A 27,215-nucleotide genomic window follows, 5' to 3' on the forward strand; every position below is an offset into this window, starting at 1 on the left:
AATTAAATTGTTATTGCTAAAATACCAAAATATTATCCTATTGCAGTCGTCTCACATTTTGATTTTGATCATTCCCCCGGACAAAATTTTCTGGTAGAAAGTCTGCTTGTTAACTTTGTGGCAAAAGTTAAGAGTAGGAAAGTCTTCAGAGTAAAACCACGAGGAAGAAATGTGAGGGGAAAAGTCACAAGAAGGACACACAGCAAGAGGAAGAAACCACAAGTTGGAAATACAACGAGAGTCAAAAGCCTTGTAAAGGATGACTTTAGTACTGCTCCGGCTCCCTTTACTCGCACACCCAAGTTTCTTCAAGTACCCATTGATTTGCATTGGCACTACGCCACTGCGACTCTATCTCGTGCTTGCCTGAAGCACGCATTAAGCTAAGATCAATTAGCTACCAAAGACAATGAGCTATGTTGTAGCTAGTTACATTTTTAAAAAAATGCTAGAGGTGAGATAATCCAATCTTCCTTAAAATAATAAGAGTAAAATGAGCTTCTTACTTCTAGTTTGAACAAAATAATTAAAGGTAACCACTTTCTTCTTGATATTTACTTGGCCTCTTCAAAGATCATTCCTAATATATATTTGCTTTTCATGAAATGGGATCCCCAATCAATCAGAAGAATGCCTTTCCGAAGGCCACATGGCATTTGCAGAGTGCTTCTTTCGCAAATATCGCCCCAACCATCCACCTCATCTCCCACAATCACCAGTAGTACACTTTTTATACATGAAGAAAATAGGGAGAAAGAGGGAGAGGATATGGAACTTATATTTGGCACAGTCCTTGACATTTCCTCTCATTGTTCCCCGCTTCTGCCCATCTTCATTTGTGAAGGCTTTGTCAACATCTTTAACGGTCCCTCACATTGGCTTTCTTTTTCTCTCTTTTTCTGCACTCAATTTACGTCATCTAATGTGGTATCTCAGTTAGAACAGTTTCATATAAGATAATAGGAAAAATCACGAGCAAAGAAAAAAGAAAGCAAAAATTATTTGAAGCAAACTATTTTGAAGTTTAAAAAATGCCTGATAAAAAAGAATCATAAAGTTCAATCATTTGAAGACATCAAATAATGCATGTGAGAAGTTAATGTTTTGCTATCATCATTTGAAAATTGTTAAAATATTTCTGAGTACTGGCCATTCTAGCTTTGAAACTTCGAATAGCTTAAATGAAAATAAAATCTGACCTTATTATTTACTAATTTATGTTATATTGAAGCTTCGCCGGTGTATCATTGCCTTCATCAGATGTATCATGAATGTGTGTGTCTGATGAAGGCAGTGCTATATGCCGAAACTATAACTCAGGTTAGCAGTAATATGTGTTTGCTTTGGTCGGATTCTAATATTTCAAAGTAAGTACATTTTACCGTAAAAACATTTTTAAAAGCAATGTTTAAACAAACAAGTTAACTTTTAAAGTTCCAGCACTTCAAGAGTTGCATTCCAAAATCTTACATACTTCTCGAAAGTTTATTTCTATACAATTCCAATGCTGCAACGACTTCCTTTCCTACATCTATGATAATCTAAAAATGTTCCCTTCAAATATTTCAGAATTTTGAGAAATTCTTAAAAAATAATGGTTTTCTCCCTTTGATATCAATGTTCTTCAAAGTTCAATATTATGCTCATAGTAGAACAAATTTTATCCCTGAACATGTCCATGAGCATTACGATATTCCTCTTAAGCTTTCCAAGCATTTCTATACTACCGAATGATTCCTGCATTTGAGAGATTTTCTGTTCAAATACAGGTACATACAACACTGAGAGTATTTCTTTTTATATACGCTTAATGCAATGTTTGGAATGTTACCCTTTTCTGGATTTCTCAAATTTTGAGGATTCTTTGCCGAAGCACTTTCAATACTTCGAGGTTAGTTATCCAAACTTTTAAAAACTATGCAAACTTTTCTTTTCTATGCATTTCAAATACCGCATCAAGATGTCCTCCCGGAACATTTCAATTAGTTCGGAAATTACTTTAGTACTTAAATATCTTCTGAGAACTTTTCTTCAAATTGAGGATCTCCTCTCCGAACATTTCTAACAACAAATTTCTCTCGATTATAAAACTTGGAGAATATTCTCTTCGACCAATATGAGTGTGGAAATGTTCTTTCCGAATGCATCTACTACTTTAAGGATTTCCTAAACCTAATTCTTCCAATACTTTGGGAATTCCTTCTCCGAACACTTCTGAGTACTGGAGGTATTTCTTCCTCAAACACTTTCCAATTGTATCCCTTTTGCGTCCTCAACATGTCTAATATTTTGCAGATTAATATGAACGTTTCAAACATTTTTACAGTTACATAGTAATAATACATAGTTACATAGTTACGTACATCCAAAGGTTTGCAAATTTTTTCAAAATTTCCTTAAGTTTGAAGATTTCTTGCTCCTGTGCATTAACGAATTCTTTCCCATGTACGAAAGACAACTAAATACATGGAAGTTCGTCGGAATCGTAATACTACAAATCACGGATACGTTAAGATATCAAATGATACTTTCGACAAAGTGGATACTTTCAAATATCTAGGATATCCAGGATCAATATTAACAGATCCAACCATAATCACGAAAAAATTAAATGTTGATTAAAAGCAGGGTATTTCTGTTATTATTCAGTTCAAAATCTTTTGTTGTCACGAATTTTGTCGAAGAATTTGAAGCTTAATTATACGTATATATAAAACGCGCCTGTTGCCTTGTATGGCTGCAAAACATTGTCACTTACTCTGAGGGAAGAACGTAGATTGGAAGTATTTGAGAACAAGATACTGAGACGAATATTCAGATCCCTAATACCATTTACCAAACATTGTTAGTGTCATCAAGTCTAGCAGGATCAGGTGGACAGGTCGTGTAGCCAGAACGGAACAAAGTAGGAACGCTTTCAAAGTTTTAACTTAACTCCTAATTAGAAAACAACCATTAGGAAGACCTAGTCCCAGATGGGAGGACGATATTAAGATGGATTTCAGAAAAATAGGGATAAAAAGTAGAAACTGGATCCAGTTAAATAAGGCAGAAGTCAATGGAAAGCTTTTGTGAATGTGGCATTGAACCTTTGTGTTCCAAAGGCCATAGAGTTAGTGTATTAACGAAAACATAAGCATTTGGAGATTTTTAACTTAACAATTTCCAAAGCTTGGATGATTTACTTCCCTGGATCAATAACCGAACGTCAGAATCATATTCGACAAAGTATTTGATTGACCAGTTCTATAGAGTTAATTCACACTCAGTCAAATAGTTTGATAAAATTTGAAGCTTGCCAGTATTTATTGTGTTATTGTAGATATTCAGTTTTTTTAATATTTTCATAAAAGTATCCAACTTGTGTCAGAAATTTGTCTCCAATTTAAAAGCAAAATGGAAATTCATTTTTTTAAAAAGGAAATAATCGATTGCCCTTTCTGTTCGAATTCACACGAGTAATAGTTTCACCATTGTCTTTCTTAGTTCTTTTTTAACTGAAATTTATTTTCAAAACTTAAAAAAAACATGAATTCTCTTTTCAATGGTTAATTAAAAACACTGGCTCACTTATGTGCTTCATGTACTGTACTTACAGTAAAAAGTGGTTCAAAAAAATTATTCACACTGATATACAGTGGTGGCAAAAAGTCCTGAACACACTCATTTTTTTGCCTAATTTTTGTGTTTGGCTTAATTTTTCGTTATGAAATTATGGCACTATCTTAAATATTGTTATTGCTTTTATGTATTTTTTCATGCTGATTTGAAATCTGTTTGTAGATTTCATCTAAAGTAAGTAGTTTCATTGATACGTTGAAAAAACGTTAACAAGAAAGCACAAGGTCACTGTAAGAATGAGTGAGTGTGTTTTCAACTAATGAAATGCTCCGTTATTTCAACCAACCAGAGAACAGTAGCGATAAAGGGTTGAAAGGAGGTGAAACGTGGTTTAGTAGTGTATTGAAAGCAATTTGAAGTACGTTTGTGAAAAATATTGGAATTATGGCTAAGTTTTCATATCTGCCTGAGAATAAAAGGTACAAAATAATACTTGAAGGAAGAAGGTTATTCTATGCGCCAAATTGCTGCTAAAGTACCATGTGGCCTTTCTACTGTCGTGAGAACTTTAAAAAGATTTAATGAAACAAATTCTATTGCGGACAGGGGGTGATCAGGACGACCAAGAAAAACATCTTTACGTGAAGACAGGTTATTGCACAGGATTTCACTTCAAACAGAAAGCTTAATCCAACGCAAATTTTGAAACAATGGACTTCGACATCAAATGTGAGTGTCCCCAAAAACTGTTAGAGGAAGACTGCTGGAAATTGAGTTACGAGGCTGTAAAGCGCACCCAAAACCATTACTGACTGAATTTCAACGAAAGAGGCGATTGACATGGGCAAGGGAACATTCATTATGGACTATTGAAGACTGGAAAAAGGTCATATTTAGTGACGAGAGTCAGTTTTGTATTTCTGGTAACCAAAGTAGTGCTTATGTAAGACGACGCACTCATGAGGAATTCAGCCCTCAGTGTCTGAAGCCCACAGTAAACTACCAGACAAAAGTGATGGTATAGGGTTGTATGTCTTCTCGTAGTGTTGGAAGACTTCACATCGTTAGCGGAACAATGAAAGTCATGGATTACATTGAAATACTACAAAATAAATTGCTACCAACTGCGAGGGATCTTTTTGGGAATCAGTCATGGATTTTTCAGGACGATAACGTCCCTTGTCACCGTACAAAGGTAGTCCAGAAATGGTTCAAGGACCATAATGTGAATAGAATGAACTGGAGAGGACAGTCTCCCGACCTTAACCTGATAACGAACTTATGGCTTAAAATTCGTTATGAAATTTCAAAAAACTTCAAACCAACGTGAGTTAACTGAAGCTTTAATATTTTCCTTCAACCATATTGTTACGAAAGAACATCTTTTGAAATTGGTGCATTCCATGCCAAAAAGATGTAGAGCCGTAATTAAAGCAAACGGCCGGACCATAAAATATTGATGTTCTAACATGTAACAACAATGTAATTTTCAAAATGCGTATTAAATGTACCGTATTTGTCAGTTTTCATATTATTCTTCTATTCATATTGTTATTCTATATTGTTTTATTCTGCACATATTTCACATTATTGTGTTCAGACAGTTTTACTACAAAAAGTACCGTATTATAAGCATTAAAAAACTAGTAGTAGATTTGAAATCAGCATGAAAAAATACATTAAAATCAATAACAATATTTAAGACAGTGCAATAATTTCATAACGAAAAATGAAGTAAAACAAAAATTAGGCAAAAAAAAAAAGTGTGTTCAGGACTTTTTGCCACCACTGTAGATCCATTTTAAAAAGAACTACTAGTAAGTTGATTTAGAAACGTTTGTCTTTTTCATTCCAATAACACAATTGGGTTTTCTATAAAACCCCAGCAACAGTAAGGAAATGATTATGGGTCAAATATGTACATTGCTCACTAATGATTCAATTTTGCTGCTTAGAAATATTGTATATGACACATGACAAAGTTTTAAAATACACACTACAATTAAAAATCACTTTCTTTGTTTGTTTTCTTATACTGTGTAAGCCACGTGACAACACCTTAAATTAATCTGTTAATTAATAAAAATGCTGTCTTGTTTTACATTTTTCTTATAATGTGTTAGACATATGACAAGTCTTAAAATTTACCTATCAATTAGAAATAACGCTGTTACTTATACTTTTCTTAAAATGGTGTAGAACCAGAGTGAACAACTTTATTTTCAGCCGATTTTGAGATATTGGTATTTTCTGATTCTTGAGTTGGCACACAGTTTATGCTGGTAGAATGAACGTGCAATACCACTCGCAAAGTAGTGTACTAGGGATGGTATCGAGACGAGACGAGACGAGACTTTGCACAGTCTCGGTCTCGTCTCGGTTGATAAATAATGGTCTCGGTCTCGGTCTCGTCTCGAGTAAAAAATCACCATCTCGGTCTCGGTCTCGTCTCGGTCAACAAATGCTTGTCTCGATCTCGGTCTCGAGTACCAAATCTCGGTCTCGTCTCGAAAGTCTCGAAATAAATAGTGTGAAATTAAAATAGTGAAACTACAGTACAGTCTGTCGTTTCCGCTTATTTTTTCCTTTCATTTTGACTTAGAAGTATGGTATCGTGTACCTCTTCGTAGCTAATTTGCTAGTGGTAATGCTTTCCATGCGCGTATTCCAGGTTCAATGATCAGTGGATATATCACGCTAAAACCCTAATAGAACTCATATTTGACTCTCAGCAATAGACTTTGTCTCATATAGCCTCAGCACTGCGGATACATTTAAACTCTATTAAATTAACTCCAGTACTCTACAGTAGTTTATTTCCTTCCTTTGAATCAGAATTGTTCAATACCTCCTAACGGATAACGCAACACATAGCAGCACGAATGTATTTAATCGTACCGAAATTGAAACTTTACAATTTCTCATTTATTATTCAATACATTCTGCTTTGACTGTCATTTTAAAAACCAAAAATAACGTTCACTATCTTAACAAATAGGTTAAATTATTACTACAATATACGTATTTTGTTTGAAATTGATGAAATGTTATATTACCGTTTCACATCTCCGTGTTTAATTGACACTTTATAACACGAACATCCTGAACCTTGTGGTGGGAGCTACTACACTCATCTTTGCTATCTGAGGTCTCGAGTTGGATCACAAAACAAGTTAGATTCAAAGTCCGCTGTTTCATATAGTTCGCGTCTCATTTTAAGTGCATTCTGTGTCTTATACAAGTTCATAAGGTCGTAATGCATTACGTAAGCACATATCCAGTGCCATAACATAGATTAATCTTATTCCTGAGCTCTCAACGGTGCATGCAATCTTTATTCGAGAAAACTAATCTTGCATCATTACCTAGAAATTTTATATTGATTAAAAATTACTTGCGAAACATGGACATACATATTATATAAGTATATAGGTAATTCGAGCTATCTCCAAAACAAATCATTCTTAACTTTCTAGTTTTCTTTTGTATTAATTTTCCTAGATTTGCTGCAACATGATGAATTGAATAGTCAAAAATATTTTTTTTCGCTCTATGATTTTCATTAAATTTTGGATCCATTTTTACCCTACCTTACCTAGTAAAAGTAATATATTTAGTCTTAGTTGAGGAACCGGCTTTTGCATCTGTAAAATTACGAAATTATGACTTGGTTTAGTTTACCTCCGAGGTCCAGATATAATAAAATCATCACCATCATCATAATCAACAATTATCAATCCATTGCTAGATGAAGGTCTTTCCAATTCTTCTCCACAACTATCTAACTTGGGCAATTCTTTTCCAGGTTACTCCTCAGTGGCTCTTGATTTCGTCACACCTTCTTGTTTGGGGAAGTTTCCTAGGCTGGTTTTGTCTCGTGGTATCCAGTCTAGAATTGTTTTCGTCCGTTAATCATAATTTCTTCTTGCAATACGTCCAGCACACTTTCCAGCTCATATTAAATTATTTCATTAGCACCATCAGTATTCGTTTCTATATATTTGAGCTGCAAATAGTTCGAATTCGCTACTTTCGGAGTACAGACACGCTACTTTTTAATCTTCAGATCTGGAAACACTGACGGAATGATTTAAATCAACACAATGTGAGGACCGCCATTTGGTCTGGCGACTAGCACTTTTGATTTCGGTTCCCGTGGTCTGGAGTTCGATTTCCGGTAGGGGTAAAGTTGAACGACCGAAGTGGTTCCGATTCCACTATAATCATTAGCTCCACGTCTCCTTTAGCAGCCCTAGCATAACTGTCGGACGTTAAACTAAAACAAAACAAAACAAAAGTGAACACTGTGTATTACCAACTGTAAGTCCTTGAATAATTGCATATAGCTATATGGTATAGATCGAGTTTGAGGTGGTCGGTGGTCAAACTAAAGCAAGTGAAATGTAATTAGAATGTAATTAGAACTTTTAATTAAGTACGCTCTTAATCTAAAGTGTACACCAGGTATAAGGCTTAGCGGGAACAACTAGTGTTACTGAAAATATATCAGTTACATTTAATTTCAGTTACAATTTGCATTTACATGTATTGCTGGAACGAAGACTTAAACATTAACGTTATAAGTAGCCCAAAGACTATGAAAAACGTCGTCTCTTGAAAGCATTCTTGCACCATGAAACAAATTACGAGTAATTTTAAAATATTTTTCAGTTTATCTATTTGCACATATTTAGAATAATATTTAGAAATTTATTTAAGTGAGCAACACTGCTTAAAATAACGTAACTGCGACTTGTAATTAAAACCACCAGAAACTATTGTTGTAATGTTATAGAAGCAAAGAAAAGCAATAATCATTATAAAAATTTAATACAAATACGTCATAAACCGTATAACAATCACTACCAATGTGTTTGGTATCTCTGAAACGATTTGAAATAACAATTGTTGTAAATGGCGTTATAAGCATATAAGTCTTTTGGAAGCATCTGCATGATGAGACGTGATATGTCAGCGCGTTTTCGAAGTAAAGTCTTTAGAAACATTTAAATTTTCCGTTTCTTGTAGCTTTGTTCCTTCATTCATTCGAAATATATTATACCATGATCATAGTATTTGACGCTAAGGTACAGTTGATGCGCATTGCACTGTCCATGTCATTTGAGTTATTAGAGTTTTCCAAGCTACACTAAATAATGTGTGGGCTATTGTGGTTTTGTTAAATAACTAAATTAGAAATATGTAATACTTTACGTAGCGCAATTTGAGAAAATACAACTTTATTTTGCTTTAGTAACATTGCTTGTTTATCTAGTGATATTGCAGAGTATATCCAGGATGGCTATATATATCCAGGATGGCCCATTTTAATCTTTCCACAGAGATATCTCGAAAACGGTTGATCATAAATGAACCAAACAAAAACTCAAATAGGAAATGCCATGGGGGGCACTGAATGGTGTTGTCGCGGTGCCTCCCGGGGCCGCCTTTCATGGGATACCAGGGCCAAACTTTAAAATTTTAAATGGAAACATGGGGCGAGTAATACCTCGTTCCATAGATCTTTAAAAAGCAAAAAGCGTTGTGGCAAAAGATTTTTCATATCGGTCACCGTATTTCAAGATGGCCGCCAAGACATGATGCCTGTATCTGATAAAACGTCCAGTACTACTAATACGAAAACAGTTGGAGATAAACGAACAGTCAGAAAGTGAAACAGGAAAGGATGGGGCGCGTCGAATAATGTTCTCGCGGTACTCCCAGGGCTGCCTTTCGAGGGAGCCAAACTTAGAAATTTTAAACCGAAATATGGGTCAAGTGATACGTCGTTGAATAAATCTTGAAACACTAAACAGTATTGTGGCAAAAGATTTTTCATATTGGTCACCGTTTACAAAATGGCCGCCAAGACATGGTGCCTGTATCAGATAAAACGTCCAGTACTACTAATATGAAAATAGTTGGAGATAAATGAACAGAATAAAACTCGTATAAGAAAGCACAGAGGGTATTTATCATTCCACGGCTCGAGTATAATGTAACGGAGAAAAAGATTATTAAAATATAATTGACATGATGCAAAAGAGGAAATGATAGAAAATTATCTTTCTGGTCTCTGTCCGTAAGTAGGTGAAGCGGGAATGAATGGTAAAATCTCAAACGAGAACCTCACTTTTATTTGCAATAGATGTGGTTTGTCTGAAACACTTGTGTGTACAAATGACTGGTACTATAATGAATAAAAATGAAGTGAAATAAGGTGAATAAAAATAAGGTGAAATTCAAGTTTTACAACATTTTACCCGCCTCTTCGCCCTGATAATTTAACGCATTGCGTGCAAGATTTTTGGGACATATCTGCATCAGTATGTACCGTTTCGTTACCAAGGATCACAACTGAAATTACCGCTGAAAGTTATTCGGAATGTAGCTGTGGACATTTCAGTGAAACTCATCACATGGAAGGAACAGAAGACAGAAGGAAAAGAATCGAACCAATATCATAATATCATGCAGAGGACTGTTGAAGAAAACCAACGTTCGTAAACATTGTTCTAAAATTGCATTGTTCGACAAATTTGTTTTGCATTTCAGTTGATTCATTTCCGCATCAAACCATTGCGCGCAATCAAAATGGAAGGTACTATTTAACAAGAATTTTATATACTTTATCCCATTACAAAGACATTTATCTCTTTTAAAAACATATTTCAAATAACTTTGTTTGGTAGATACAATTTGCAAAAAACTAAGGCTCTCATTTGCAATTTCACCGATCCTTCCCGCTTCACTCACGGAGTGAGGTTGGAGCGATAATTTTCTAGAAGTTAAATTTCTTCCTTTCCATTATGGCACTTTCACTCTAATCATCTTTTCTACTGTTGCAACATTCCCGAGCTATAGAATGATAAATACCCTCTGTGATTTCCCATTCGAATATTTATTCCGGTATTTTCATATTAGTGATACTGGACGTTTTACCTGATGCAGATACCATATCTTGGTGGTCATTTTGAAAACGGTGACCCATATGAACAATCTTTTGCAACAGCACTCTTTAGTTTTTAAAGATATGTCGAACGAGGTATCACTCACCCCATGTTTCCATTTACAATTTTGAAGTTGCGCCCTGGGCCCCATGAAGTGTGGCCCTGGGAGTCTCCGCGACAATATCAATCGATGTGCCACATGACATTTTCTGTTTGAATTTTTGTTCGATTCATTTATGTTCAACCGTTTTCATATTAGTGGTACTGCACGTTTTACTGTATCCGATAGAGGCAACAGGTCTTGGCGACCATTTTGAATACAGTGCCCGATATAAAAGATCTTTTGCCACAACGCTTTTTAGTTTTCCAAGATCTATCGAAAGAGGTACCACTCACCCCTTTCTTCCATTTAAAATTAAAATTGGGCCCCCGGGAACCCGCGCAGGGCGGACCTCGGTGGCAACGCGACCAGATCTATCTATCTATCTATCTATCTATCTATCTATCTATCTATATATATATATATATATATATATATATATATATATATATATATATATAGAGAGAGAGAGAGAGAGAGGGAGAGGGAGAGAGAGAGAGAGAGAGATGAATTCTATTCGCATCAGCAGTGGATTTTGTTTCGGGAGAGGCTTGAGGAACGAGTAAGAAACATTTGCGTTGTACGTGCAATGCAAAAAATTATCACATTTTCTTTTCGGGAGGGGTTTGAGCCCGATAACCACTCCCTAAATACGCCACTGTACATGAGTCAACCGTTCTCATATTATCAAACACAGCAACGAAACAAATTTTGAGTGAAGGTAATTTTAGTATCTATCAATATCAACATTCGAGACGAGACCGAGACTTTCGAGACTGACCTAAGTCTCGTCTCGGTCTCGTCTCGATTTATAGAGGTCTGTCTCGGTCTCGGTCTCGTCTCGGTGTTTGAAAGTCCGTCTCGGTCTCGGTCTCGTCTCGGTGTCTGAAAGTCCATCTCGGTCTCGGTACCATCCCTATGGAAAAAAAGTGAAGCTTACAGTAAAACTCATAAGAGTGGAAGCTTTACCTCTCCGTTTCTCCGTTTCTACTTCATGGCGTTTAGTTCACTCTGGCTCTACAGCACCCAACGACAATGCCCTAAAATATACCTATCAATTGGAAATAACACTAATAGTTATATTTCCCTTATATTATGTAAAACATATGACAATGCCCTAAAATGGATATATTAATTTGAAATAATGCTCTTACTTATGTTTTTCTTTGTACGACATATGACAATGCCCTAAAAGATATCTATCAATTGCAAATAACGCTGTTAGTTATATTTTTCTTATATTCACAATACCCTAAACTATACTATCAATTAGAAATAACGCTGTTAGTTATATTTTTCTTATATTCACAATACCCTAAACTATACTATCAATTAGAAATAACGCTGTTAGTTATATTTTTCTTATATTGATTAAGACATGTGATGTGACAAGATCTTAAAACATCCCTGACAATTAAAAATAAGTTTTTTTTTTTTAATACTGTGCAAGACATATTACGTCTTAAAGCCGATGATAGTGGCATGGACTGATATTTCAGCTCTCTTCGAGGCGAAATGGTGAGATCCCTAACAGCACAATCACATAGCAGACATATGACTATCATGTTCCATCAGGTACATGGGAATGTGTCCAGTATGTGCCTTATGTACCTCTGAGAGAGAAATCACATGGATGACAAGTGATAGTCACAGTCTATGTCCGCCCCTAGGTACATGCCTAACATGTACCTGGGGAACGTGCCTAGTATGTTCTAGGTATGTTCCCCGTGCCGTAAGCGTCAATGAATCACAAAATTACTCCCCAAAAATATGTTAAATCGCCTAAATGCATTAAAGTGAGTTTACATTAAAGTGAGTCTAAAAACACTTGAAACAAGTAAAAAAAAGAATATCCTGAGTGGGCGCGAACCACTAACCTTTGGATTACTAGTCGCGTGCTCTACCGACTTGGCCACGAAGGTGATGAAGACAATGTCGCTTGTAGAGGGATAAATTGTTGAGGTCTTTTGAATTTTGCTAATCAGAGTGATCCTTTAACCGCGTATATACGACGATAACCGTTTGGAATCAGATAAAATCTACTCGCCATGTAATTTTATAATAAAATGATGAGTATCTATTTACTTTATTTCATGGTTCTTCCATATTGCAAGGACCCCCACATCACAACAGACGCACGTGTCAGCTCGACACGTGCTAAAGATTATAAACAACCTAGCAGACAAGAAGCCGACACGAAGGACACCAAGGAACGACGATAGCAGACGGACCCCACGGAAGAACCCGAAGAGGACAAATGAAAGGAGGACCACTGAGGGACCCAGCATCAGTCGTCCAACTGATCAAATCACCTACACCGCTCTGAGGTCGCACTGGACTAGGGGTACACCCATCCTTCCCGAGGTCGCACTGAACTAGGGGTCCTTTCTACAACCAAGCCTTGCGAAGCTGCCTTGAGAGAAGGGGCACCGTGCAAAACACCTATTCTCCTCTACTTGGACATTAACGAGAAAACAGTATTGTACTCTTTGTAATCAAAGATGTTTTGTATTTATCAAATTTTATAATAAATTGGTGAAGTTGATAAATCTCGGTCCATTATTGACTCTACCAAAATCATTACAATATTCACTTTTAAATGATCGTTGACGATTGCCATCTACTAAAGTTGATGCGTTTGTTGCTTCTAGTACACACTCGCTTAGAAAAAGAAGCAACAAATGCATCAAATGTGAAAGATAAATTTAGAACACCTAAACGTATCATGCCTAGCACATCTTGTGCTGTTAGAGTATCTGAAACAGTATGTACCTAAAGGACGTACCTAGAACATGACAGATACATATCCCAAGTGACGGCAAAAACAAATGACTGTTAGAGTGCGAAACTGAGCCAGGTATATAAATGCTATATTTGTGATACATAGTTGCAAATATCAATTAGGTGTAACAAGTACCTAAAATTGTAGGTAACTGAAGTACATGCTTAGCACATGAATATCATATGTGCCAAATATCAGGCACCTAAAAGTAGGTGGGACACCTAAATGGGACATGCCTAGCACATTCTGTGCTGTTAGGGATGGGAAACGATCTGTACTGTGGGATACACCTGCCAATTATGATTAACTCTTTTTGAAGTATCCTTCTTATTTAATAGTATTTAAGCAGCAGAATTAACAATTTCTTTAACAAATTAGTGCATTTACTTATTTCACTGAAGCCATCACGGAAACTATGTAAATGCACCAGTCATACTGCTAGTTATTCCATAAGTTGTCCGGCCGCTGGAGTAATTTTTGGTATTTCTAAGGAACCGATGATAACCAACCTAGAGTTCATCTCTGGTGGGTGGTGTCCCTGGTACGATGCCAGCTTTCGCCAAGTAATCTCTTTCCAGCCTTAGAAAAAAGTAGATGTAAACAAACCCACCTGACTACCAGTGGGTCGATGGCCAGTGATTGGTTGTTGGTCTCACTTCACTAGTATCCTACCGCAATATAATTCCTACTAAAATAATAATTTAAATAAAGATATCTGAATATTTCCTGCACTTCGTGATAATAAACGCAATATATATAATATTTAACAACAGGTGTAGCTTTATTTCAACTTCAACCGTACTTGGACATATAGTTTTTACTGCGCATGCGTAAGTATTCGCGCGCCAACGCCGCTCATTTGAAATTGTAGAATGCAGAGTTTCATGTCGACGATGAGTGTCAATGATTTATCTTCGTCTCGTGTTATAAAACACAAAGAAAGAACAACAGTAACAGAGGCAATCTCGTTTATATAACGATTTAAGAAAATACATATTTCCAACACATCAGTAATCAGTGTAAGTGCGTTAATTATTTACCAACCAACTGTAGCCTTACAATTTGAAAATTATGCGACGAGAGTAAGCTAGCAGACGATATTGCTGTTCACGTATCTCGCTGCCGAAGCACGTGTGAGCCACGGAGCAATACATTTCGCTTTGTTTACGTCTAATTTGTTCTAAGGCTGGAAAGACTTTAGACTTTGTGGTGGACAAACACCGTGTGCGTGGATTTTCTCGGAGTTCTCCATTTTCCTCCCACTTTCTTCATTCCACCATTTCATTCGTTTCTCATCATCACCGTCTCCTTTAGCCTAACCGACATAATCGTAGGATGTAAAACTTAAAGATAACCAACCTAGATATTTTTATTGCACAATAAATCTTTAGATAGCCATTTCTATGACTAATAATTAATTTGTGTGTATACATGTAATATGTATCATGCCATATTTTACGAAGTAGTGTAATTTGGCTCTTTCTTGGTGACAGACTCGTCTGTAGTTCTTTGTAGTTGTTATAAAATCTACTCATAAAAAGGAATATCAATGTTAATTATAATATCTACGTATAACGGAAAGAATAACTAAACAGTTTTTTGTTGTCCATGACCTGATCTATAGAGAGTATGACTTGCTTCTTTTAAAGGAAATGCTAGCAGATGTTTTCTCCTTTGTTAAAGAAACACGGCCCTGGATTAAATATTTAATCTAGCTGACTTATACAACTGACTATTTTCATTATGCTTGTTACATGTAAGCACCCTGTGAGATATGTGCACTAATCTGAAGATAATCCATGTATCTGTGACAGAACTTTATCACGTTCCTCTAAGAGAATATCTTGTTGAATCCATATTTCACAGTATCAAAGCGCTTAACGGTACTGAAACGTTGCTTATAATATATTCATAAGAAGAAGGAAAGAGTTTAAAAAGATGAACCAGGATCCCAGGCAATTATAATCTCTCTGGTTTATTTTGCTTTTCAGCCTGGACTTCGTTATAAATCTTCGGTAGTCTATACTTCTGACCTTATTTCTCTTCTTCTGCGCGTACTAGTACCGCGTTCTTTTTTGTAATAACTTGCTTTTTACCAATAGAAAAAATCGGGAACAGAATTAGAATCAAACCTTTTTATTAGAGAGGAAAGTATTCCATATATATGTCAAACGGAAGTAAATATTTTCCTGGCAAGGAACAAATTCTTTTTTGACAAGCCCGGGAACAATACATTAACTTTTAAAAAGTGACACGTAACTATCTCATTCTTAAAATCTTTGTCCTTAGAATAATGATTCCTATTTCTTTTTTTTTCGCATATTTTTCAGTTTCCATGCGGTAGAAGTCACACTCCCCTTAAACATGGTCTTTTATTCCATGGGCAGTACACTTCGCCCTCCACCTCCAAAAACTGGACCACCCAAAATTACAGTACACCTGTGTCTATGTTCCTTTCGTTACTCCCTATGAAAGGGTTCTATCCCTCCTACGCCCTCTATCTTAAACAGGCAATGTCTTTTAACAATTGTTCTTTATCCAGAGTTTCTCATGTTTCTAAAATTTATTTGACGTGTCTTTCTCACCTCCTAAGGTTAAAGTATTGTGCAACATCCATATGTCACATTAAATTGACAATTTTCTTACTTCCTTAATTGACACAATGATAAAATTACGAGACAGCTACATAAAAAGCATCTCATACGTTTATAAAGGGTGTTTGTCGGCAATCCATTGTTCTAATACGTCTCCTACTTTTGAGCACAAACTTCGCCAAAACTACTAAGTTTGTACCATATACTGGGAGTTGAAAACGGGTATTCATTTTTTTTTAGCCGCACAGATTTTGTCGTAGCGGCCATTTTGTATAGGCGCCGGAGCTTATTTTGAACTTTTCAGAGGATTCCGTTAAACGCTGTAACCTTTTAGGTTTTAAAGATAATGAGTTCAAACCAAATCCATATGAAAGATAATGGAATGGACAATTTTATGTGTTCTGTGCACATTGAGACGTACTTTAGAACGTCGAGAACAAATGCTCTGAACATTGAGGTTGGAAACCTAAAAATGGCCGTTTTGGAATGTACATTTTGAAACGAAATGAATGAGACTCACCTTCAATTTTTTGTCTACATAGAGACAAGATGATACACAATGCCCCAACCAAGTTTCAGATTTAAGAACTATATACTTGATTTTTTGGAAATTTTTAAACATTACGAATTTTCGAAAATAGTGTATTTTCACCATCAAATATCTCAGGAAGGACACAAGTGAAAAGTCTTAAATTTGCACAAAAGAGACTAAATTTGTTGTCATTTGCAGTAACACGTGGCTAAAATTGCATCACTGAGACTTGATTTGTTTCCGCATTATAAGTTCTTTCTTTACTGGGACTTAATATCATGAAGCGCCATGAGGCGTGGAACTTTGTAGCAAAAGTAAAAATAACACGACAGTAATGTTAAATGGATAAAGTGTGCACAATTTATGAATCATATATTGTACCTAAAAAACGAAATGCGTCTATTATGTCTGTTCTACCTATAGCGCTGCTGTTAAGACATCAGTGAGGTAAACAGTTGACTAATTTATGTACTGAGTGTGGCACTGATATTGAAAGTACGACCTGTAGGAGTTGTGAACTCTGTGAGTGAGAATTTCCGGAGAACCTTAGTGATTGGCACCCACACCTTGTCATTCGTAGGTAGTTTAAAAGAGATCCTTGGGCCATGGGGATGGAAAAAGTGAACAAGATCGTCCTGACAGATATCTTCAATTCTCCCAATCCGCCATTTCTCGTGGTAAATACAGACTACGGTATCATTAGTGCAAATGACAACATGTTATGTTCTGCAAGTACTGAAGTTCTGCAATCAGTAAATTCATTTGGTTGTGACAATTCATAATATTTGATTTGTGTTTGCGTCAGAGGTACAAATCTATGATATGATCTGGCATTGATAATTCTCGAATTTCTTGCTGTTTGACTGCACTTCTTCTGATGAAACATAGATAATTTGTATGCCTGAGAAACTATCAACGCAGAACCTGAACATCTGCTCAGCTAGTATTCCTCGATTGATTAACAATCTTCGACTCCCTAAACGTTCATAAGAAATATTTGCAAGACAAAATAACCCTGAAGAACACAGGCCGTGAGCAATCATTAATGTAAGAGCGCCTCTAAATCCTCATAATCCCATCGTTAATAATCCTATCAATACTAACCCTATATGCGCAACAGAAGAGTAAGCAATTAAAGATTTTACATCAACCTGTCGTAAACACACTAATCTAACTGATCAAATACCCACAGCTCTAATACCAAATCAAATTAAATTTATATTTACAGCCACATTTTCTATAAAATATAGAATACGTAATAGCCCATATCCCCCTAACTTCAATAAAACTCCCGCCAAAATTATCGAACCACTTACAGGTGCTTCAACATGTGCTTTAGGTAATCAAAGGTGAACCAAAAATATAGGTATTTTAATTAAAAAAGCAACAACTAAAGTAAAATACCATATATAGTATGTAATGCCTAGATCTATTACACTTCTCATATTAATTATCAATAAACTACCCCTAACATATTCCAAATAAAAAATTCCGATCACAAGTGGTAGTGAAGCAAATAAAGTATAAAACAACAAATATATGCCTGCCTGCACTCGCTCAGGTTGATAACCTCAACCCAAAATTAAAAATAATGTAGGAATTAATGAGCCTTCAAAAAAAATAAATAAATAAAACATAAATAATCTAGAAGAAGAAAATCTCAAATAAAGTAATACAAGTAATAATAAAACTAAACTAATAAAACTCGTAGTATAAAATGAACTTCTTAGTACGCCTTCTCTAGCTATAATCATAAGAATAACAATTCAAATACTTAATAAAATCAACGAATATCTCAGGCTGTCTCTTCACAAATAATAACCTACCTCCCAAGGAACCAGTCCTATACTATTTCTTAATATAAACAAAAAACAAATACTAATAAGACAAAACTGAACAACTCATCATAATTTAAAATTAAAGCCCAAAGGTATTAAAAACAATATAAACATTAAATATTTTAGCATCGTAATACGACTAAAGAATTTAAGTAATCACCTCCATGAGTTCGAACAATAGACACTAAAATTGATAAACCTAAACTACCTTCACAAACACTAAAAGTTAAAAATAATAAACAAAAATAGTTTTCAACATACAAGCTTCCTAGAGAATAAGACAAAAGTAAAAAACTTATCAACACAATAAATTCGAGTCTTAATAAAACTATCAATAAATGCTTACGTTGAATAACAAAACAAGCTATTCCTAAAATAATTAGAAAACAAGAAAACAAAATAAATAATATTTTCATAAGCTTTTATAGTTTAATTAAAACGTTGGTCTTGTAAACCATTAATGAATAAAATTCTAAAGGCATCAAGAGAAAGTATAAACTTATCTTTAGTCCCCAAAACTAATATTTTAATAAACTATCTCTTGAAATTAAAATAACCTGAATATTACTTATAATTTTAGTAGTTCTAAGATTTATTCTAATTCAAATATCCCATCCCTTATCAATGGGATTAATACTCATTGTCAATACTATTACCACCTGCTTAACTATTTCAACTATAAGAGAATCTCCTTGATTTTCTTATATTCTCTTTTTAGTTTTTCTAGGAGGTATATTAGTTCTATTTATTTACGTTACAAGACTAGCATCAAATGAAATATTTACTCTAACACCTAATCTTTTCCTACTAATTTTTCTAGTTCCATTGCTCATAATTCTTATAATAATTATCGATCCTCTTCTGCTACCAAACATAACTTCATTACCAGATCCTCATCATTATATGACTAATTACCAAGAAATCCCCGGTATGAAATTTTATATAACATCAATCTTAATGAATACTATTATATTAGCAACATACCTATTTATTACATTAATTGCAGTAGTAAAGATCACTTCATTATATCAAGGTCCTCTTCGGCCTTCTAAGCCATATGTCAACACCAATCCGCTTACATCATCCTCTTTTTAAAATTGCGAATAACGCCCTAGTAGACCTTCCAGCTCCTATTAACATCTCATATTGATGAAATTTTGGCTCTCTTCTCGGTTTATGTTTAGTTATTCAAATTGCTACAGGCCTATTTCTAGCAATACATTATGTATCAAGTATTGAATTAGCCTTTAATAGAGTAATTCACATCTGCCGAGATGTAAATTTTGGATGGCTTTTACGCACTCTACATGCCAATGGGGCATCATTTTTCTTCATTTGCCTTTACTTACACGTAGGCCGAGGAATATACTACGGTTCTTATCTTTATCTTCATACTTAAAGAGTAGGAGTTGCTATTCTACTTTTAGTGATAGCAACTGCTTTTGTAGGCTACGTCCTGCCTTGAGGCCAAATATCTTTCTGAGGTGCTACAGTCATTACAAATCTATTATCAGCTATTCCTTATCTAGGAACAATATTAGTACAATGAATTTGAGGGGGCTTTGCTGTAGATAACGCCACTTTAAACCGATTCTTTGCTTTTCATTTCCTCTTACCTTTTATTGTAGCCGTCATATCAATAGTACACCTCCTATTCCTTCACCAAACAGGATCTAACAACCCCCTTGGCCTTAACAGAAATCAAGATAAAATCCCCTTCCACCCTTATTTTTCAACTAAGGACACTATTGGATTTCTAATGATAATAATAGCCTTAATATTACTCACCCTTTGAAACCCCTATATATTAGGAGATCCTGAAAACTTCACTCCAGCCAATCCACTAGTTACACCAGTACATATTCAACCAGAATGATACTTCTTATTTGCTTACGCTATTCTTCGTTCCATTCCTAATAAGCTTGGAGGAGTTATTGCTTTAGTAATATCATCCTCATTTTAATAATCGTACCATTTTTCCATACTAGAAAAATACGAGGACTACAATTCTACCCTATTAATCAAATCATATTCTGAATTATAGTTCGAACAGTAATCCTTTTAACTTGAATTGGAGCTCGGCCGGTAGAAGATCCTTATATTCTAACAGGTCAAATTCTCACAGTTATCTACTTCGCTTATTTCCTATTTGTGCCTTACCTGTCCTCTTTATGAGATTTCCTATTAAATAAAACTTAGTTCTTTGGCTGAGAATAAGCATATGTTTTGAAAACATACAACAGAGCAAAGCTCTAAGAACTTATTCTCAATTTAATACACTTAAATTAAAAAAGAAATAAAAAGAAGCTTCATGCCCCCTAAAAATAAAAGATAATTAAGAGATAAAGGTAAAAAACACTTTCAAGCAAGATATATTAATTTATCATACCGAAATCGAGGTAATGTTCCTCGTACTCAAATAAACCCAAAAGAAATAAATACTACCTTACAAAAAAACAAAACAGAAAAAATATCATGTCCTAGAAACAAAATACTAAATAAAGTTCTCATAAACAAAATACTAGCATATTCAGCCATAAAAATAAGAGCAAATCCTCCTGCTCTATATTCAATATTAAATCCAGAAACAAGTTCTGATTCCCCTTCTGCAAAATCAAAAGGAGTACGGTTAGTTTCAGCTAAACAAGAAGCGAATCAAACTAACGCTAAAGGAAACGTAATTCATAAGAATCATAACTCTTCCTGATAGTAACCGAAACTCAACAACCCATATCTCTCAGCTAAAAATACAAAAGATAACAAAATTAATGCTAAACTAACCTCATAAGAAATAGTTTGTGCCACTGCCCGAAGGCCGCCTAACAAAGAGTATGAAGAATTAGAAGATCAACCAGCAATTATTACAGTATACACACCTATACTTGTACAGCATAAAAAAAACAACAAGCCTAAAGAGAAAGTCAACATAATACTTAAATAAGGAATTCTTAACCATACTAACAAAGATAGAAATAAACTAAAAACAGGAGCTAGATAATAAGGATAATAATTAGATATAGTAGGAAAAACTTGCTCCCTAGTAAATAACTTAATTGCATCTGCAAAAGGCTGTGGTAAACCACAAATGCCTACCTTATTAGGCCCCCGACGAATTTGAATGTATCCTAAAACCTTCCGTTCTAATAAAGTCAAAAATGCAACCCCAATTAAAACACAAATAATCAAAATCAAATAAGAAACCACACCTATAATATAATCATAATACATTATTACCTGGACTAGCTCATCCATCCTTAGATCCTAAATCTAATGCACTTATCTGCCAAAGTAATTGCCCATTATTTTTATTCCCCAACAATAAATTTTATTAGTACTTGGTCCTTTCGTACTAAAGTACTATTTACTAAATAAAGGAAAGAAACCGATCTGGCTCACGCCGATCTGAACTCAGATCATGTAAGATTTTAAAGGTCGAACAGACCTATATACTAAGCTTCTGCACCTAGACAAAACCTTAATCCAACATCGAGGTCGCAATCTCTTTTGTCGATATGAACTCTCAAAAAAAATTACGCTGTTATCCCTGAGGTAACTTAGTCTATTAATCATTAATAAAGGATCATAAAAATACTTAAAAGTAATTATATTAAGAAGAGTTTATTTATCTTCTCGTCGCCCCAACGCAATAATCAAATAGCAAATTCATTCATTGCCAAATACAAAAATTACTACTTAATTATAAAGATCTACAGGGTCTTATCGTCCTCTTAAATTATTTAAGCCTTTTCACTCAAAAGTAAAATTCAATGTTACAAATAAAGACAGTCTTCCACTCGTCCAACCTTTCATACAAGCCCACAATTAAAGGACTAATGATTATGGTACCTTCGCACGGTCAAAATACCGCAGCCGTTTAAAACCTCACTGGGCAGGTCAGACCTTCTATTTTAACAAAAGGACATGTTTTTGATAAACAGGCGGAGGAAACCTTTGCCGAATTCCTTTAATCATTCTCACCAATATACTAATAACACCATTATAAATTGTCTTAATTAATTTAAAACAAATAGTACAATAATAAATTAAATGTAATAAAATATGATAAATAACTCAAACAAGTTATAACAAAATTACAAATGATAGCTACTTCTAAGCTCACATCTTTCAGTTAATATAAAATCACATTATAAATAAACAAAAGTAAAGAGCAAATCCCCCTTACTGTTAATCGCAGCAAAACTATAATGAACTAAACTCACAACAAGTCTAACCGCAACTGAATTAAATCCAGTTCTTGTACAACCAGATATAATGGAAACCGAAAGGCATCTCACCACTAAAATAAAATTTATAAATAATATGCCACCTATAGTATCATAATATTTTAGCTCTTTCCATTTCGGGAAATAATTATATAATAATATTATTTAATGTCCCCTGATACAAAAGGTACAACATTTCATGTTTTCTTCCTCCAAAAAAAATTTCACTTATTTAAACATTCCCTTACGGTACTAATTAACTATAATATCAACAAATTAATTCTATACCCTATACAATAACATAAATTAAAGTTGATTCACTTAGCCTCAATATAATATATATATAACATAAGTATCTCCTTCAATCAAAATAATCTGAATTGCACAGAAACCTCCTCGATGTAAACGAATAGCTCAACTAACAAGCTCTATTTTGTTTTAATTCAATCTAGGCACACCTTCCGGTACACCCACTATGTTACGACTTATCTCACCTAAACAAATGAGAGCGACGGGCGATGTGTACATATCTTAGAGCCCTACTCATAATAGCAACATAACTAACATTACATTCAAATCCACCTTCATTCAAATAATTTCACAATAAAATCCGTATAAACATTCCATTGTAATCCATCTCCTCTTACTGATAAGCTGCACCTTGACCTGAAGTCTTCCTCAATAAAGGTAATGAAGGTCTCTAACCTCTCCTTAATACCTTCAACTACGGCGGTATACAAACTGCTAAACAACAGTAAGTAAAATATATCGTGGATTATCGATTACGGGACAGATTCCTCTGAACAGCCTAAAATACCGTCAAATCCTTTGAGTTTCAAGAACATAACTACTACTACCCAGGTATTACATTTTACATTAAAAATAATAGGGTATCTAATCCTAGTTTAAAAAATAATTTCATAGTCTCAAATATAGAACTCACTATTCTAAATAATAATTTCACCTAAAAATAAATAAAATAAGTCCTCCAATTTAACTTATAACTACAATTTAACCATCACTAATTTCTTCCCTTCAACCCCCTCGTCTCACCGCGGCGGCTGGCACGAATTTCGCCGGGTCTCTTTAAACCTTAACTGCTTCAAACATTAATCAATAAACAAAACCAAGTACTGCGACCATTATACCTTGTTACTCACCCTCAAGATTGGTAACACTTACTTCTTACCCGAAAGGTTACATGTACAACTAGTTAAACAAGAGAAGAAAAGCCAGGATAATACTTTATTATTAATTTATAACGCTAAAATAATTAATAATTAATTATGTATTTAGTCTAATTAATAGAAATTAGTATTAAATAAACCCTATTTCCCCCTTGTCTAGGATACAATTTTGTTTTTTTTTTCCTCAAACAAAATTGTATCCTATACAAGTATATTTATTTTCTCCTTACACATATGCTGTAAAAACTAGCATATACTGGATACGTTAAGCTTATTAATATACCTTTAGCAGGTATCTCAGGTTAATTAAGAGGATTTAATAGATTTTCAAGTTTTAATTGTTATTAATATATAATTTTCTAAATTTAATTATTATAACACAATATTGATCTATTTAAATTCTCATATACCGCTATAAATAATTATTAAATAATAAGATGCCTGATTAAAGGATTATCGTGATAGGATAAATCAAGTATTTCAATATACTCTTATTACATCTAAAAGAATTAAACTTTCACCTTTGACATCAAAAGTCAGCGTGCACCTTACACTAAGATGTAGAAAGATAAGCTAAGATAAGCTAGTGGGCTCATACCCCGCATATGAAGACTATTCTTCTCTTTCTAATGCTCACTAATCCTAAAACTCTTTTATTTTCTACAACACTTGTGTTAGGAACCCTTATTTCCCTAACCTCCTCATCATGATTTGGTACTTGAATTGGTCTTGAAATTAACCTCCTATCATTCATACCCCTGATTTCAAAGACCAACAATCAACGTCACACCGAATCTGCTCTAAAATACTTTCTAGTACAGGCCATCGCAAGATCCCTACTTTTAATGGCAATCATTTTACTTTACATAGGGCTGCAGACTACATACTACTTAATCACTATTTCTTTACTTTTTAAATAGGTGCAGCCCCCCTTCACTTCTGAATGCCCGAAGTAATAGAAGCCATACTCTGAATAGACTGCATTATTCTAATAACATGACAAAAACTAGCTCCTCTTGGTCTCTCTACTTTCTATTTTATGCCTTACTCTCAGCAATAGCTGTGACTCTTTTCGCAATAAACAAAATATTTCATATCAACCAAACCTTTTCTAATAAAATCATTGTAACAACAAAATTAGCTATTTTTACTAGCCTTTTATCTCTAGGGAGCCTTCCACCATTCTTAGGATTTTTACCTAAATGAATTATCATTATAAAAACTGCTGAACAAATATCATTTATTATTCTCACCCTAATAGTAATAACAGCACTAATTACTCTTTTCTACTACATACGAATTGCTTATGCTGCCTTCATTATCAACCATCATAACCAAACATGAACATCTTTAATGAAAAAAAATCAAGAAACATCAATTAGATCAATATTCATTATTACTTCATTAAGAGGAATAATTATTTTACCTCTAACTGTCAACATCCTTTAAACAAGACTTTAAGTTAAAAAAAACTAATGGCCTTCAAAGCTATAAATAAAAGGCGATCTTTTAGGTCTTAGTATATTAACTACTACTCCGGAATTGCAGTCCGACATCATAAATATTGACTATAAAACCTAATAGGGGGTTTATTAACCATAAATAGATTTACAATCTACCACCTTAATACTTCGGCCACCCTATTTAATCACACTTGCAACGATGATTATTTTCTACAAACCATAAAGACATTGGTACAATATACTTGATTTTTGGGGCTTGGGCAGGAATAGTAGGAACATCCCTAAGTCTTCTTATTCGAGCAGAACTCGGTCGACCCGGCAGTTTAATTGGCGATGATCAAATTTATAATGTAATTGTTACCGCCCATGCTTTCATTATAATTTTCTTCATAGTTATGCCAATTATAATTGGAGGCTTTGGTAATTGACTAGTGCCTTTAATGCTAGGAGCGCCTGATATAGCATTCCCACGCCTAAACAACATAAGATTCTGATTACTTCCACCTTCACTAACTCTGCTATTAACAGGAAGAATTGTAGAGAGTGGTGCAGGAACTGGATGAACTGTATATCTTCCTCTTTCTAGAGCCATTGCTCACGCTGGAGCATCTGTCGATCTTTCTATTTTCTCCCTGCATCTAGCTGGTGTATCCTCAATTCTTGGAGCAGTAAATTTTATTACAACTGTAATTAACATGCGAACTCCTGGAATAACCTTAGAACGAATACCATTATTTGTTTGATCTGTAGTAATTACTGCTGTATTACTTCTTTTATCTCTTCCCGTATTAGCAGGAGCTATTACAATACTCTTAACTGACCGAAATCTTAATACCTCCTTCTTTGACCCTTCGGGAGGAGGAGATCCAATCCTATACCAACACTTATTCTGATTCTTCGGTCATCCTGAAGTTTACATTTTAATTCTCCCAGGATTCGGTATAATTTCACATATTGTAACCCAAGAAAGTGGTAAAAAGGAAACTTTTGGTGTTTTAGGGATAATTTATGCAATACTAGCAATTGGATTCTTAGGATTTATTGTCTGAGCTCATCATATATTCACTGTCGGTATAGACGTTGACACTCGCGCTTACTTTACCGCAGCTACAATAATCATTGCTGTTCCCACAGGAATCAAAGTATTTAGATGAATTGCCACACTTCACGGAGCACAAATAACTTATTCACCTTCAATTCTATGAACTCTAGGTTTCATTTTCTTATTTACTGTAGGAGGTCTCACAGGAGTTGTACTAGCAAACTCATCTTTAGATATTGTTCTCCACGACACTTATTATGTAGTAGCACACTTCCACTATGTACTATCTATAGGTGCTGTATTCGCTATCATAGCAGGACTTATTCATTGGTTCCCTTTATTTAGAGGAACAACAATAAACCCTACATGATTAAAAATTCAATTCTTAGTGATATTTATAGGAGTAAATATTACATTCTTCCCTCAACATTTTTTAGGTCTAAGAGGAATACCTCGTCGATACTCAGATTATCCAGATGCCTACACTACATGAAATATAGTATCAAGTATTGGCTCATTCCTCTCTTTCATCGCCGTCTTAGTACTTGTAATTATTATATGAGAAGCCTTCGCAAGAGCTCGGCCGGTAATCTTTTCAGATCAACAAACAACGTCTCTAGAATGATTTCAGAACCTACCACCTGCAGAACATAGTTACGCAGAACTTCCCTTACTAACAAACTTCTAAGGTGGCAGATAAGTGCATTGGGTCTAAGCCCCAAATATAAGAATAACCATCTTCCTTAGAAATGGCCATTTGAAATCAGCTAGGTCTTCAAGATGCAGCATCCCCTGTAATAGAACAAATAACATTTTTCCATGACCATACAATACTCATTGTAACCATAATTACAGTTCTTGTAGGTTATCTACTAGCCTCCCTTCTACCAAACACATACATTAACCGCAACTTGTTAGAAGGACAAACCTTAGAAACTATTTG

General features: G+C 34.6%; 1 pseudogene; it reads right to left on the reverse strand.

Moving 5' to 3' along the window:
- The window catches only part of LOC145666173 (NADH-ubiquinone oxidoreductase chain 4 pseudogene), a 287,501-nt pseudogene extending 268,311 nt beyond the window's left edge, over positions 1-19,190 (reverse strand).
- Positions 19,191-27,215: the final 8,025 nt, after the last annotated feature.

The sequence above is a fragment of the Thermobia domestica genome, chromosome 12 (genome assembly GCF_964235325.1).
Source record: "Thermobia domestica chromosome 12, izTheDome1.hap1.1, whole genome shotgun sequence".
Lineage (NCBI taxonomy): Eukaryota > Metazoa > Arthropoda > Insecta > Zygentoma > Lepismatidae > Thermobia > Thermobia domestica.